This window comes from Saccopteryx leptura, chromosome 3 (assembly GCF_036850995.1).
Source record: "Saccopteryx leptura isolate mSacLep1 chromosome 3, mSacLep1_pri_phased_curated, whole genome shotgun sequence".
Taxonomy (NCBI): domain Eukaryota; kingdom Metazoa; phylum Chordata; class Mammalia; order Chiroptera; family Emballonuridae; genus Saccopteryx; species Saccopteryx leptura.
Window position 1 is genome coordinate 22,444,647 of NC_089505.1, and position 14,002 is coordinate 22,458,648.

General features: G+C 39.7%; 1 protein-coding gene across 8 annotated transcripts in view; it reads left to right on the plus strand.

The window, feature by feature from the left end:
* The window catches only part of HIVEP2 (HIVEP zinc finger 2), a 188,734-nt gene that overhangs the window by 41,352 nt on the left and 133,380 nt on the right, over positions 1–14,002 (plus strand). For 3 of the 8 annotated variants that reach the window (XM_066373098.1, XM_066373094.1, XM_066373097.1), the window contains exon 2: positions 2,048–2,122. The exons of 4 other annotated variants lie outside the window; for them this stretch is intronic. The gene's annotated coding sequence lies outside the window, so the exon portion shown is untranslated. Of the gene's footprint in view, positions 1–2,044; positions 2,123–14,002 lie in introns of all 8 variants that reach the window. One more of the 8 variants, XM_066373095.1, reaches the window with a different exon arrangement.

Sequence of the window (14,002 nt, forward strand, 5' to 3'; positions counted from 1 at the left end):
CCTTGCTCAAGCCAACAACCTTGGGCTCAAGCCAGCAACCTTGGGCTTCAAGCCAGGGAACCCGTGCTCAAGCTGGTGAACCCGTGCTCAAGCTGGATGAGCCAATGCTCGGAGTTTTGAACCTGGGTCCTTTATGTCCCAGTCCACCACTTTATCCACTGTGCCATTGTCTGGTCAGGCCAGAATTTCTTGAATTTACTTTTAACAGGAAAGCTCCTGAGCCTATAAATCATCATTATTGTGGATACTAAGTGGCATAGATAAAAAATTTAATCTGGTAAATGTTTAAATTACACCTCAGTCAACAGCAAGGGTAGATCTGTTGAAAGTGTCTTCTCTGGCCTAAAATATATATATATATATATATATTTTTTACATCAGTGTTTGAGTCATTTTTAATGGATGATTACAGTATTTGTTGGGGTACAGTGCTTATGATTCGATAGCCCAAAGTCTGAAATTCTGTGTTCGAGTGATGTTGTGTTGTGCATTAGTAAAATTCTGTATAGTATTTACAATAAAAGGGAAAATACTGGAGAAAAGACTTATTTACTGCTTCCAGTTTCACAACAAGGGAATACTGTTAAAGTTCCAAAGTAGCTTCAATGGCTCAGTAGTTGAGCTATTCCACCTCCCTCTCCCCTCTCTAACATCCTGTTTCATCACAAATATTTATCATTTTATTCATCTTTCTCTACCCGCCTTGTGGGCTGTTGTGGTTGCTGTCACCCAGCCAAGAAGCTGGGGAATGCCTGTCCACAAGCAGCGCGGGGCATCTGGCTAGGGTGCTCACAAGGGCCTCTAACTGGCTGATGTTGCACCGTCGGCATTGTTGTATCACTGAAATAGATATAGAGTAAACCTATTTAAATAATTGCCAGAATTGTCAATGACAGGCACGTTGTGGCTAGTCATAGTGAAAATATACATACTCTTTGTGGTAAGAAGAAGACTGAAGTCCACAGTATTTAGAGATGTCATTCTGATGGGTTTTGGAAGCTTGAAAATAAAATAAAAAGAAAAACTACTATATAAACAAAATTATTACTTAAGAAAAACTACTATATAAACAAAATTATCACTTACAAAAGCTGGTTGGTTTGAGTCCTTAATGAATGGTTATAAAGGATCTGGTTTTACTATGGATTTAAAGGATCTGGTTTTTCTAAAAAGTTCATTTAGTATTAATTGGCTACTCATTTTAAAAATATTTGATGTAATAGCACAAAATAGAATGATTTATAATAACATAATATGACATACCATGACATACACCACTGACTTGAGAAGGGATGGATGTTTCTGGAGAGCCCAGGAATTCTGTAGACTAGAGTTCTGGGTTTTAGGGAAGAAGACCACAGAGATGAGATGCCTTTCTCATTGCCTTATATTATATTACGGGACATGTTCTATCAATATATCTGATCACTGGTGATGTTAACTTTGATCACTGGTTCAAGTGGAGTCTGCTTTTTCCACTGTCAAGTTACTACTTTTCTCTGTCCATATTCTGTGCTTTGGAAGCCAGTTTACACTCAACGGAAGAATAATGATTTTTTACCCCTTGAAGAGAAAGAATATTTACATAATTAATTAATTCTTTTTGATATGGACATTTGAATATTTATTTTATTCTTTGGCCTATTTTTGCATTCATTAGTTGATTCTTGTATGTGTCCTGACCAGGGATCAAACCCACAACCTTGGCTTATCAAGATGATGCTCTAGCTAACCCAGCCAATGCTTTTATTTTATTCTTTGGGTTATTCTCCTGTGCCATCACTATTTATTTTGTCACTCATAGACTGATTATTAATTTTTTAAACTTGATTTTGCTTTGCTTTCTAGTGTGAGGTGGAGCTGGGTGCAGCATGCATTACTCATCTTTTTGGCCTTTCGAGCCTCCTTCATGTATTTACATTCTCATTCTTCAAATTATTAGATTCAGAGTTGCTGCTCTGTTAACACTTAAGGTCATTTTTATAGTCAAGTTTTAATGTATGCACTGTGCAAGAAGAAGTCATAATACAGAACTTCTTGTTAGCAGATTGGTGAATTTACCTGAGAAATTGAGACTCAAGATAATGAGAACGCGGGACTAGGATCCAAAGCAGATTTCCAGGTAGGAAATCAAAGTCCTTCCCTTTAACTCCTTGGCACTTGATTTTGTAGTAGTCAGATCATCAATTTGTTTTGAGAGGCAAAATCTCAGAAAGAAGGTTGGCAACAATATTGAGGTTGCATTAGGAAATCACTTTGTTCCTTTTTTGATTCTTTTATTTGACTTTTATACAAAGATAATAGCTGAGCTTTGACATGAAAACCAAGAGGAGCTTGCAGAAGCGTATATATATTTGCAAAAGTATTGTAGATATGATTTTGATTTGTTGAGACCTACTTGAAAAAGTATTCACCAGGGTATTAAAAATATTAAGATTTATCATGCCAGAGATAAATATAGAATGTTATAGAATGTTTTATTTGTTTCACACAATATTTACTAAATGTGGGTTGATTTATATTTTGCATTTCTCATAAACTCCTCTAAGATGTGATAAAGTCCCAAACTCTCTCTGTAAGCGGCAAGGGGCTCAGGCAGAGGAAGCTCAGAGCGCACAGTCCTCAAGTTTCTGCATACTGATTTAAAAAAACAACAAGAATCAGTTTGCCAGCAGCTGCCATGCGGTAATCTTACGAAGAGCAAAGTAAAAGAACAACAACAACAACAACAACAACAAAATAGAGTTCATGCGAACACAAAAACAAGCAACTGTAAATCTGAAATATAAGTGGAGTTAATATTATGCAGTGATTCTTACCTCTGCTGTTGGAAGTATAAAAACAGTGTGATTCCTCCATCTATACTACAGAGGTTTCAGCTCCATGGCAACATGAAGAGCCTATTCTCTCAGAGGGTGTGTACTCAAATGCATTCAAAGCACAGGGTTGGAAGTGAGTTGGTGGTGGTGATGGTAGTGGTGGTGGGGGAACCAACCCTCCAAGTCTTGCCCACGCATTTTTATTTGTGGATTATAATAAGGCCTTTGTGCAAAGAGGCCAGATAGGAGTTCATGTCAGTTGGCCTCTGGTCTTTTACATGATCTCGCTGCCATCCTCCACCTCCCTTCTCTCTCCAGAAAGGGAGCAAGAAAAGGCAATGAAAGAATGCCACCGCGAGGAAAATGCTCTCGCCCCCTTCTCTTTTTTGAAATGTGAACTCAGTTGTTGCTCTTCTGTGTGTCTCTACAGGGATCTGGCGGCTTCTTTGCACAGTGTTTCTCTCGGGAGAGCCTTTAAATTGTAGCCTCCATGTAGTGTGGGGGCTCCTGAAAGCTGTAATCAGCCTTTTCCTCTGTGGGAAGGAGTGCTTTCTGCCGGTCACCTGGTGTCCTGCCTGCTACTTACAGACCGGGGTGGCTTGGAGTGACGGGCGAATTAAGTATTCTTGCCCACGGTGACTTGGCTTCTGGCTGCACTCTGACACTTCAGGGTTCTTGTCTCCCTCATGCTTCACAGCCACGCCCACCTCCATCAACCCCACCTGTCCTTGACTTAGTGCAGTGGTGCTCAAACTTTTTGAAGTCGTCGGGGCGCATTTAAACTCCTACAAATAATTGTAGGCGCGCTATATACAGACTTCTGAGAAATATGTTATAATAATTAAGTCAAATATTAAATAAAAAATATATAAAGTCCAAGCATGCTTTTATGGTAATTAAATGAAATAAATATGACAATATTAAATTTATTCTGACATTAAAAAACATTTTTATGTTACATTTTTTGAGTTATGCTTTTTAGAATTTGTAAAAAGAGGGGTTAAAAATTAAAAAATGACAAAAATGTTATCTTTATATATATATAGATACAGTCTTAGTAAGATTTAGTAAATTTGGCAGGTCTTGGCACAAATGTGTTAAGTTTTTCATTCTTGTGTTTATGAGAAACATGGGCCTGATGTGTCCTAACGATTTCTTCAATGTTTGGGCATATATTTGAATGGTAAACTCTCATTTCCTCGTCAATACATTGAAGAATTCCTCTCTTTTTACTCTTAATTGTGTTGAGTGCAGAAAACCCTCACCATACATATCATCTTAACTTTACACCAAACAAAGGATAGAAGAAACTTGCCTCCAGTCTTTCCGGGGAACATGGTGGGTAGTGTAAACAATCCAGCACCACAGCTTAACAGCCTTTTGCAACCTAATCAGGCAAGTGAGGTGGGCGGTTGGGTAGACTGTCAGCTTACAGTCAATTCCCCACACCTCTGTCCCCCAAAAATCTAAACTCCAAAAACCCTGTTAGTTTTTTGGTCCCCAACAGGCACATATTTCTGTGGAATACCATAAGGCACACCTGGAAATCTTCTAGGGCGCACCAGTGTGCTCTGGCGCACACTTTGAGAATCACTGGCTTAGTGTGATCATTTAGAAGAGAACTTCATGACTTGATTATTTATTACATATCTAAGTTCCTGTTTTGCGTTTTAGAAATGATAGAGCAATCTGAAAAATGTTTATTTGTGCTGTGCTTCAATTTATTTGATCCAGGAGATAAATGGAATGTTTTGCTTTATCTTGATTAGCTCTGAGAATAATCTCTCAGAAGCCTTAGACCATTTTTGTACCACCTCAAATTCAAGGTTGAATATGGATGGTTCTCTGTACTAGGTTCAGAGATTAGGGATCCAAAACATGTCCTCTTTGAGACAGCTCTTTGCCCTTTGCTTTTACTCCTGAACACAGCCCCTGCCAAGCACCATCAACGGCTCCAGTGGTGCTCGGAGGAAATTATCAATGAAAGGCCCATGGATTTTATGTTTCTGGGAACACTTCTTGCACAACAGCTAAATGTTGTTTTCTGCTTATACTTTGAACTACGTTCATCATTTCTTCAAAGAAATAATATATTTCTCCCATTTTAGTCCCCTGCTTGGAACATTCTCTTAGAATAGACTCTCAGTAATAAATGGTCTGTGACTAAGATTATATATACTCACATCGCATCAGTTTCATTTACTAACTAACCTGTTCAACTATTTTTGACCTGCTGTTGTGTGTTGGCCTGAACAGGCAAAAAAGGAATGGGCGTCTGTCTGCTAATGTTCTCGAAGTGAAGTGCAGACAGCAAACCACTGCAGTAATTGTGCAATGGGCTGCAGGAGAAGGACCCACAAAACCCCGCTGTGGCATAGAAGGGACACAGTTAGCTCTGCTTGAGGGGCTTGCTGGAGGCGTACATGCTTGAGCTGTGCCTTGCAGGATGAGTAGGAGTGTGCTGGGTAGACAGGCAGAGGAAAAGGTTTTCAGGGCACAGAGCCTTGCTATCCAGAGGTCCAAAGACATGGAAACAGCAAGGTGCTTGAGTAAGAAGTCAACCTCTGTATGGCTGGATTCCAGGGTAGAGGAAAGGCTGAGTGGAGGTCACAGGGAAGGCTCTGGAGTGCTTGGCAGAAACCAGGTCAAGGAGGGGGTGCCAGCTGGTATGTCGGGGCTGTATTTTGTAGGCAATGAGGAGAGACATGCTCAGATTTTCATTTTGCAAGGGATGGTCAGGCAGCATCATGAGAATGGGGTGGACATGGTTTGCAGTTACAGTAATCATCAAAAGAAAAGAGTAGAGGCCTGAACTAGTGCTGTGATGTTCAGCACAGCGAGAACAGGAGGGATTGTCTGGCTTGGGAAACAGTGTGGTGACTGAGTCAGTCTGCGGGGTGATGGAAGGAAAGGCCATTCCCAGGACTTCAGCTGGATGACAAGGTGACTGATGTTCCCGGGATGAGAAGTCCAGGAAGAAGAGCAGGTTTTAGAGAAAAGGAATGACTTACATTGTAGGCTTGTTTTATCTGTGGTCATGTGTGGTCTGTGAGAAGGTCGCTGGTTTTGGAATAAAAAAAAACCCTGAGATTTAATTTTACTTCTCCAACTTATAACCTGTGCATTTTTAGGTATGTTACTTAACCTCTGGGACCCTTAGGTTCCTGCTGTGTAAAGTGGGGGTAATAATTACTAGCTTTCAGGTCATTAGTGAGGGATGAAAGAGTGAATCTGTAGAAAGCTCCTGACCCAAAGCCCGTTATCCAGTAAAAGACAGACTGCTATGATTGCCATGTCCTGTCGGCTGATGTTCAGGCCTGGAGCCCAGAGAGAGGCTGAAAAGGCAGTCTCTGGAGTCGAGAGCATGTAAGAGGACAGCATTTAACAGAGGGGCTGAGGCTGCAAACACACACATTTGTCCAGAGTTATTGGTTGACTTGCCCATGTCTGTGAAATACTGTGTAAAAAAGAAGGAACTTAAGTTTCTGGCCTCAAGAATCTTAGAGTCTATATGGGTGGCACAGAAGGAAATCAAAGGTATCTTCAATAAGAAGAGGATCAGGGATAAGTCAGTGTATCCAGATTTTTAAAATTGTTCAATAGAACATACACTCAAAAAAGAACATATACAATTTGATGAATTTTTACAACTAAAGAGAAGATCAAACCGGAACATTATCAGCATTCCAAGAACACTTTCCTGCCCTTTCCCCCTCATAGTAAAGCCAAGAATCACTACTAATCTAACTTTTGACATCATACAGATTTTTGCTTATTTTTCTACTTTTTTTCCTTCTTTTCCAAGTAAGAGAAGGGGAGATAGAGAGACAGACTTCTGACCAGGCTCCAGCAGCAACCTCTATCTAGGGCCATGCTTACAACTGAGCTATTTTTAGCACCTGAGGTGGAGGCTTCAGAGAACCATCCTCAGATCCAGGGCCGATGCACTTGAACCAACTGAGCCATGGCTGCTGGAGAGAACAAGAGAAAAGGGGGAAGGGTGGAGCAGCAGATGGTCGCTTCTCCTGTGTGCCCTGACCAGGAATTGAACCCGGTACATCCACACGCCAGGCCAACACTCTACCACTGAGCCAGCCGACTAGGGCCTTATTTTTCTACTTTATATGTATGGAATCATATGCTGTGTTCTCTTTTGTGTCTGACTTCTTTCAATTAACAATATGTTTGTGAAATTTATTCATGTTTTGCATGTAACAATTATTTTGTTGTTATATTGAATTCTATTGTATGATTGTACTGTACCTATAGTCTATTCATTCTACCATTGATGATTTTTTTTTGTTATGACAATAATACTTCTGTTACTATTGTAGTACATATCTGTTGGGCATATATCTAGCTGTAGATTATAGGGCTTGTTTATATTCAACATTAGTAGTTAACTATCACACACTTTTTCAAAGTGGTGGCACCAGTTTATACTCTCGCCAACAACACATGAGGGTCCTAGTTGCTCGTCCCTGCTGTAGTACTTTTTTTTTATTCCGGTGGATGTTAAGTGGAATAGCCTTGTAGTCTTAGTTTTCATTTTTTTGATAATTAATGAAGTTGAGCCCTTCTTCATATGTGTTTGGGTATTGTATTATCTCTTTGATGAAATGCCTATTGTTCATTTTTTTTATTAGGCTTTCTGCCTCTTTGCACCATCACTATTAAACAACAAGAGTTATTTACTGAGCGCCTACCCAAAACTGTGGTTGCACTGGAGTTAGCAAAGAGAACCATATGGTCATACTTTCAGCCCCTGTGAACTTTATAACCTTGACCATTCCTTCAAAAAGCTTGGCTGTATAAAAGAGCTGACATGGTTGACAGACAGACAGAGGATGATGTGGGACCCAGAGAGCATTTTTTAAAATGTGGAGGTGAACCTATTATGTGTGCTGACAAGATAGAGCCACTGTAGAGGGAAAGGAAGATGACAGAATAAGAGGGGGTCCCTGATTGAGCAGAATCCTGGGGCAGCCAGAGTGCTCTGAGCTCTAGAAAGGATGGACGGATTGGTGCAGAAGGAAGGGAGGATAGGGAGGCATGCGTCAAAGTTTATGAGTAGAAAATATGTATCAAGGAAATTTTTTTCTTGAAAACCTCATCTTATTTATTTATTTATTTATTATTTATTTATTAAGGTGAAGGCCATCATTTGTCTGGAAAAATTGGATACTATTGAAGACAATGGGGAATATTTGGAGCTTTCTCTGGAGGGAAAATAAACTGACCAGAGCACTGGAAGGTGATAGTGATGACCTTCAGAGAGTCCCGGAGAGGAGGCTCTGTCTAAGTAGTTGATTTTCCTCAGATACTTTTAGTAGGTAACACAGGAACAGAAAGGGCAGTGATGTTTAGGGTGGTACACTGAAAGACATGTGACAAGTGATTTGGGATGCTGACAAGAGGAAGGGTGAAGTGGCATGTAGTGGGATCTAGACAGGAGAGTGAAAGAAGCCAGGACGAGGAGTAAGAAGAGAGTGAAATATCAGAAGGGAAGGGTTGAGGAACTGGGTGTCTCTTTGAGGCTGGTAATAAGAGAGTGTGATTGTGACAGGTTAAGTGATGTGACAAAATTGATGTAAGTAGCCAGTCATATCAACCCAAATAGATCTGATTTCCCTCTAAGGTTTTATGGAATATAATCAAATACTTAAGCCAAATAACTTTTCAAAAGAGGTTGCATTTTAAGTTTTAGCTTATTTCTAACATTGTTAGTCAATAAAGTCTTTTTATCAGCCATTCGCTCTTAGTTGGTCCAATAAGATTGGTTTTAGATAATAAAGGTAAACATAGATAGTCAGGTTTTCAACTAAACTAAAATGACAAGAATAGAAATCTGTTGCATCAGCAACCTTGGCTGAAGCGGGTTGGGCCTGTCCCTTTAAGCAATTACACTTGGTGTCTTAATTTGATCAGAGTCCTCATTTGATACAGCACACACTTGTTGTGTTTTCTCATTTCTGCACATTGAAATAAATAATACAGTGTGTTTAAAATCGTGGGTGAAAATGTGGTTTAAATAAGAAGTCTAAAGAGTAAAGTCTATGTTTTCATAAAACTGGCATATTCACATTAGTAAATGAAGAAAGCTTCTGTAGAAGGAGAGTTGATAGGAATTGGCAGGTTGAAAATCCTATAAGTTATCCCAGTCGGTATAAAATTCACCTGGGTAGCTTACTGAAAATGTAGATCTAAGGATCTATTCCTGAAGGTGGTGATGTAGGTTGTCTATAGACTCAACTTCGCGGAACTTACAGTAGAGCTCCAAGTTTTGGAAGATGGCTGCAGTTCTGGGCACCATCCCGTCACTGTGACAAAGAAACAACAAGATAGAAAAACAGAAAAGAAAAAAACAAAGAGAAAATAAAATGGATGAGGGAAAGAAAAAAGACAAGAATTTAAGTCCCAAAGAAATTCCTACAAATTTCTTTGGTTTAAAAGGCAAACTTCAAAATCACAACAATTTTAACATTACAAATGAAAAACAATGTAAAGTGTACAAGATTCCATGGGAAAAACATCCAAAGCACAATGATCAAAATAAACTAACAAAATAGAAACAGACTCATAGATACAGAGAACAGACTGACAGCTGTCAGAGGGGAAAAGGTTGAGAGATTGGATGCAAAAGGTGGAGGGATTTAGCAAAAAAACCCCCAAAAAACCACTACTGAAAACTCATAGACACTAACAATATGGTGATTACCAGAGGGAAAGAGGGGGAGGGAGATAGAAGAGGGTTCAGGGGGATAAATGGTGAGGGAGGGAGACTTCACTTGGGGTGGTGAACACACAATATAGTATATGGATGATATATTATAGAATAGTACATCTGAAATCTATATGATTTGATTAACCAATGTCATTCCAGTAAATTTGATAAAATTAGGAAAAGAATCCATCCATGAAGAGATTCATTAAGACCTTTGGCTATGAATTCAAACTCTAAGTATTAGAATTAAAATGTAGATTTTATTTTTTCAACACCCTGCTAAATTGTAAATGCTGAGTGTACTACTTGTGATAAATTTTGGTCATGGAACAGGATTGTTATTATAAACAATATAATGGGACTATTTTATTTTTTTACCGAGTAGCAGATCATGCCAGTGAACTTTCAGTCTCCAAGATGAGTTACCACTGCTGCCTAAGGTTGTTGTGAATATCAAATGAGATCTAGATGCTAGAGCCCCTGGATTCAAATTATTGCTCTGCCACTAACTCTTTACTCGTGGGCAAATGAATGCGACTCAGTTTCCTCATCTGTAAATGGGGCACAATAATAGTGCTGATCCATAGAATTGTTGCCAAGAATAAATACATTAGAAAATGTGAAGCACTTGGAATAGGGCACCGCACACTGTAAACATTCAGTACATGTTATCCTGAAATATAACTTACATTGTCAAGTTCTCTCTTGAAAGTGAAAGTACCTAAATTTAAAAAAAAAAGGATTATTCGAAGTAGTAACATGCATATGAGTTTGTTAAATTATAGTTCTGTTGAGCCTCAGTCAATTGAACCATCGGACACCTACTACTAAGTGCAGTAAGAACACTTGGGGCTACACGATGATGGGGAGGATGCTTAAGCTTTGGACAGTTGTCCTATTGACTTCGTTTTCTGGGTGAATATTATGCTGTGTTGGGAAATAGCACCGAAGTCACTTGACACATATTTTCATCACAAGTAGAAGACAATTTATGAAGGACAGTAGATCAAGTTATGATCTACTACTAGATCATAACTTGATACGCTTCTGAGCATAGCAGTTCACAGAAGAAAAGATGCTGAGATGTTTACAGAGCAAGATACAGTAAAATGGATGGAACAAAGATATGATATCAGAAAACCTGGATATTTAAGTGCTGACTCTCCTGTGCTCTAATTCTGTGGCTGTGGACGATTGACTTCACCTATGTTTCAGTTTCTTTACCTGTGAAACAGGAACATAGACACCTTGCTGAGTAGGTTGATAAAATAGACTAATATTTACAAAGATGTTTTATGAACTATCATATGTTAGGCATTTGTATGTTTTTGTTTTCATAATTTATATTATATAGGGCTTGTGGATTTCTGAAGATCTATGAACCCAAAACAAACACTTAGAATAATGTAATTTTCACAGGTTTACAGAGACATTTATTATTCTTTCTAGAATTACCTGTAGAACAATAATGGATGGACAACTTGCTGCAGAAGTAGGATTCTCCCCCAACCCCCCCAAAATAACATAACTGGAAAGCCAAAGAGGCAGAGAAGTTAGATGACTGCTCTGAGGGACCAATTAACGAGCAGCGGAATAGGAACCAGACCTGAGAAGTCTTCCCACTGCTCTCCATGCCGTTTCCAGACTACGTCTCAGTTGAGTGGGTGGAGTATAGGCTTTGAAGTCAGACCTGAGTTAAAATCCCTGCTCTGTCACTTACTAGTTGGAACTCCGGCAAGTTACTAAACCTCTGTGAGCCTGTTCCCTCATCTGCGAAGGGAGTAGAGTGCCTTGCCAGGCAAACGTGTGAGCACAGGAGATCATGTCTGTAAAGTACCTGCCCGACAGCTAGCAGATGCATTATTTTTCCTGTGATTATACGTTGCCAAATTACAAGGCAACTTGAATTGCATGCTTGCCGAAATAGAAATACGAATACAGCTAATAATGGCGATTGTTTAGCCGAAGGGTTCCATGTGCTAGGCCCTGTTCTAGATACAGTACATGTATGATTATCTTATTTAATCTCCAAAACATCCTGATGAGGTAGGCATTTGTGTCATTGCCGCTGAAGCTCTGGAAGTGTGTTCAACTCGCCTAAGGTCATCCAGAGAGAGTTTGCGATGGAGCAGGTGTACAAACCTAGCCACTTGTGACTCCAGATCCCGCTTTCCTAGTTACTGGATTATTCCTGTTCCTCCCTGGCCAGTTTAGGGATGTGGGACAGAGAATGAAAGGACTAGTTGTTTCACGAGAATTGTTTTGTGAATGGGGTGAGTATTTGCTTTCGGAATCTTCACCATTCAGGTTGACAGTATTGGAAGGGGCCTGGCAGGTACCCATCTTGTCACATCCGAGTGTGTTATGAAGCCTTACAGAGCTCCACGCCCCTTGTTCAGTGCAATTGTTATACTGGTAAAGCTTGTAGCGAGAACTGAAACGGGATAATAACTGTAGAGCACAGTTGTGGTAGCCATCACCGTCTCAAATCTCCACTCCACACTCCCTTCTTAAGTAGCACTGAGGACAGGGCGTTGGGGACTCCTGCTTCTCATTTACATTTAAATCAATGGGGTTCTGTGTTACTCAGCATTCCCATTTTTTTTTAAGCCAGCGATATTATATCACAGGATATGACGATCGATCGATATTTGCTCACATATCTGTTCATCTATTAATTGTATACTTTCGATAAACTGCATTTGTCTTTGTACATTGGTTTTATCATTGACCTGCCTTCTGTGTCAGGATGTGTACACTTAGCTCACAGTCCCTTTAAGAACCACTAGCCCTCAGCAAAAATAACCTAGAGCAGCTCAGGTTACGGCCAGGCTCTAAAGACTCTTCAGGGGGTCAGGTTGCTTATTGCTTTGGCACCTGCCTCAGCAGAGATGTAGGAAGAGCTTTATCTCTGCCAGCAGAGGAGGTCTCTGTGGATTTGTGTGCCGGAGTCAGGTACCCCGCGCTTGGACTTCTGGATTTGCCCTCTTCTTCAGGGTGGAAAGGCTTCTGGTTGGACCACTTGAATTGCTATAAAGGAATTCTAACTGTGTCTTTCGGCTTGGATGCTGGAGCCTGTTTTCCCAAACATCTGTGAGTTTTGGACTGCTTCTCTCTCTCTAAAAAAAAAAGGAGAAGGAAAATATCAAAAGCCATTAAAACAAACATGTACCTTTCATCCTCAAGGTGAAAGTGTGGTGCCGTGAGGAAAGGTCATGGGAGGACACACCCTTTTCATCGGACCCCTTGTGCCTGCACAAGTCTGTCTTGCTGACTGTACATAAGCCAAGGGAACAAGAGAAAACAGGGCCCAATGCTCGTAAAGATAAGCCAACAAACAAACCGATGAAATGAACTTCTTACTTAGGTCCAGTTTGTTCAATTGTGAGAAAACAGTGAGATATCCGAAGAAGCAGTATGATGTGTGAGAGGGAATGAGGAACCAGCAAAAACAGACCATCTGGGGCCTTGTTTCCGTGATAGTACTGAACTAACTGAGTGACAGAATAATAGGGTTTTACCAGGTAGGTGGTATCTGTGAGTGACTCACAATCTCATTTTCTCTGGGAGGAAGGTGGGACCCGGAGAGACTAGGTGACTGAATCCAGACCCACAGCCCAAGTCCGCACATCACTGCTCTCCATCACACTGCAGAGATGTGGTCCAGAGGCCGGGTCCTTCCAAGCGCCGATTTCCTTATCTATAAATGGGGGTTGCACTCCCTGGCATCCCTCCCTTCTTTGTAAAGAATTGTAAGGATCTGCTAAGTGACTGCGGATAAAAACACTTTTTAAAGCTATTAAATTATACATTAATATTGTTATTGTTATATGTACACATATATGTATGATGGGATATATGTACAGTGTAAGACCTAATATTTTGTTAAAATTCTCTTTGTGGGAGCCCATCAACAAAAAATCTGGATTTTCTTCTGGAAATGTGAAACACCGTGAAATTCCCAGAAGTATAATAGTAAAACTTATAGACTTAGAGTTATTAAACTGATAATTGTACCTCCTAACTCTATTATTACTTTACCTTTCTGAAAAATGGAAAATAAATTGAATTCTTGTCCTTTTCTTGAGTTGTCCTGAAGATAAATGTAAGAATATATGTGAAAGTGCTTTTTGAACTTGTAAAACACAGAAGTGAACTGTTATTACCATATTGTTAAGGGTCACAGACCTTCTGCATGCCACACATATGGTATAATTACGGTCACAAATTCAAAAGCAGATTTCAACATTATCTGACTTTGGTGTCAGATATAAACTGTATACCACAGATAATGATTGCAATGAATTAATAACTCCTTTTATTATAGTTTACAAATAGAAGTGTAATCATCCTTGTAATTATTAATCCTTCCCTATAATTATTAATCTTTCTTTTTACCCAAATTGTCAAGACATATGCATAGGGTACCTCATATTTATGGGACTTTATTTACTGTAAC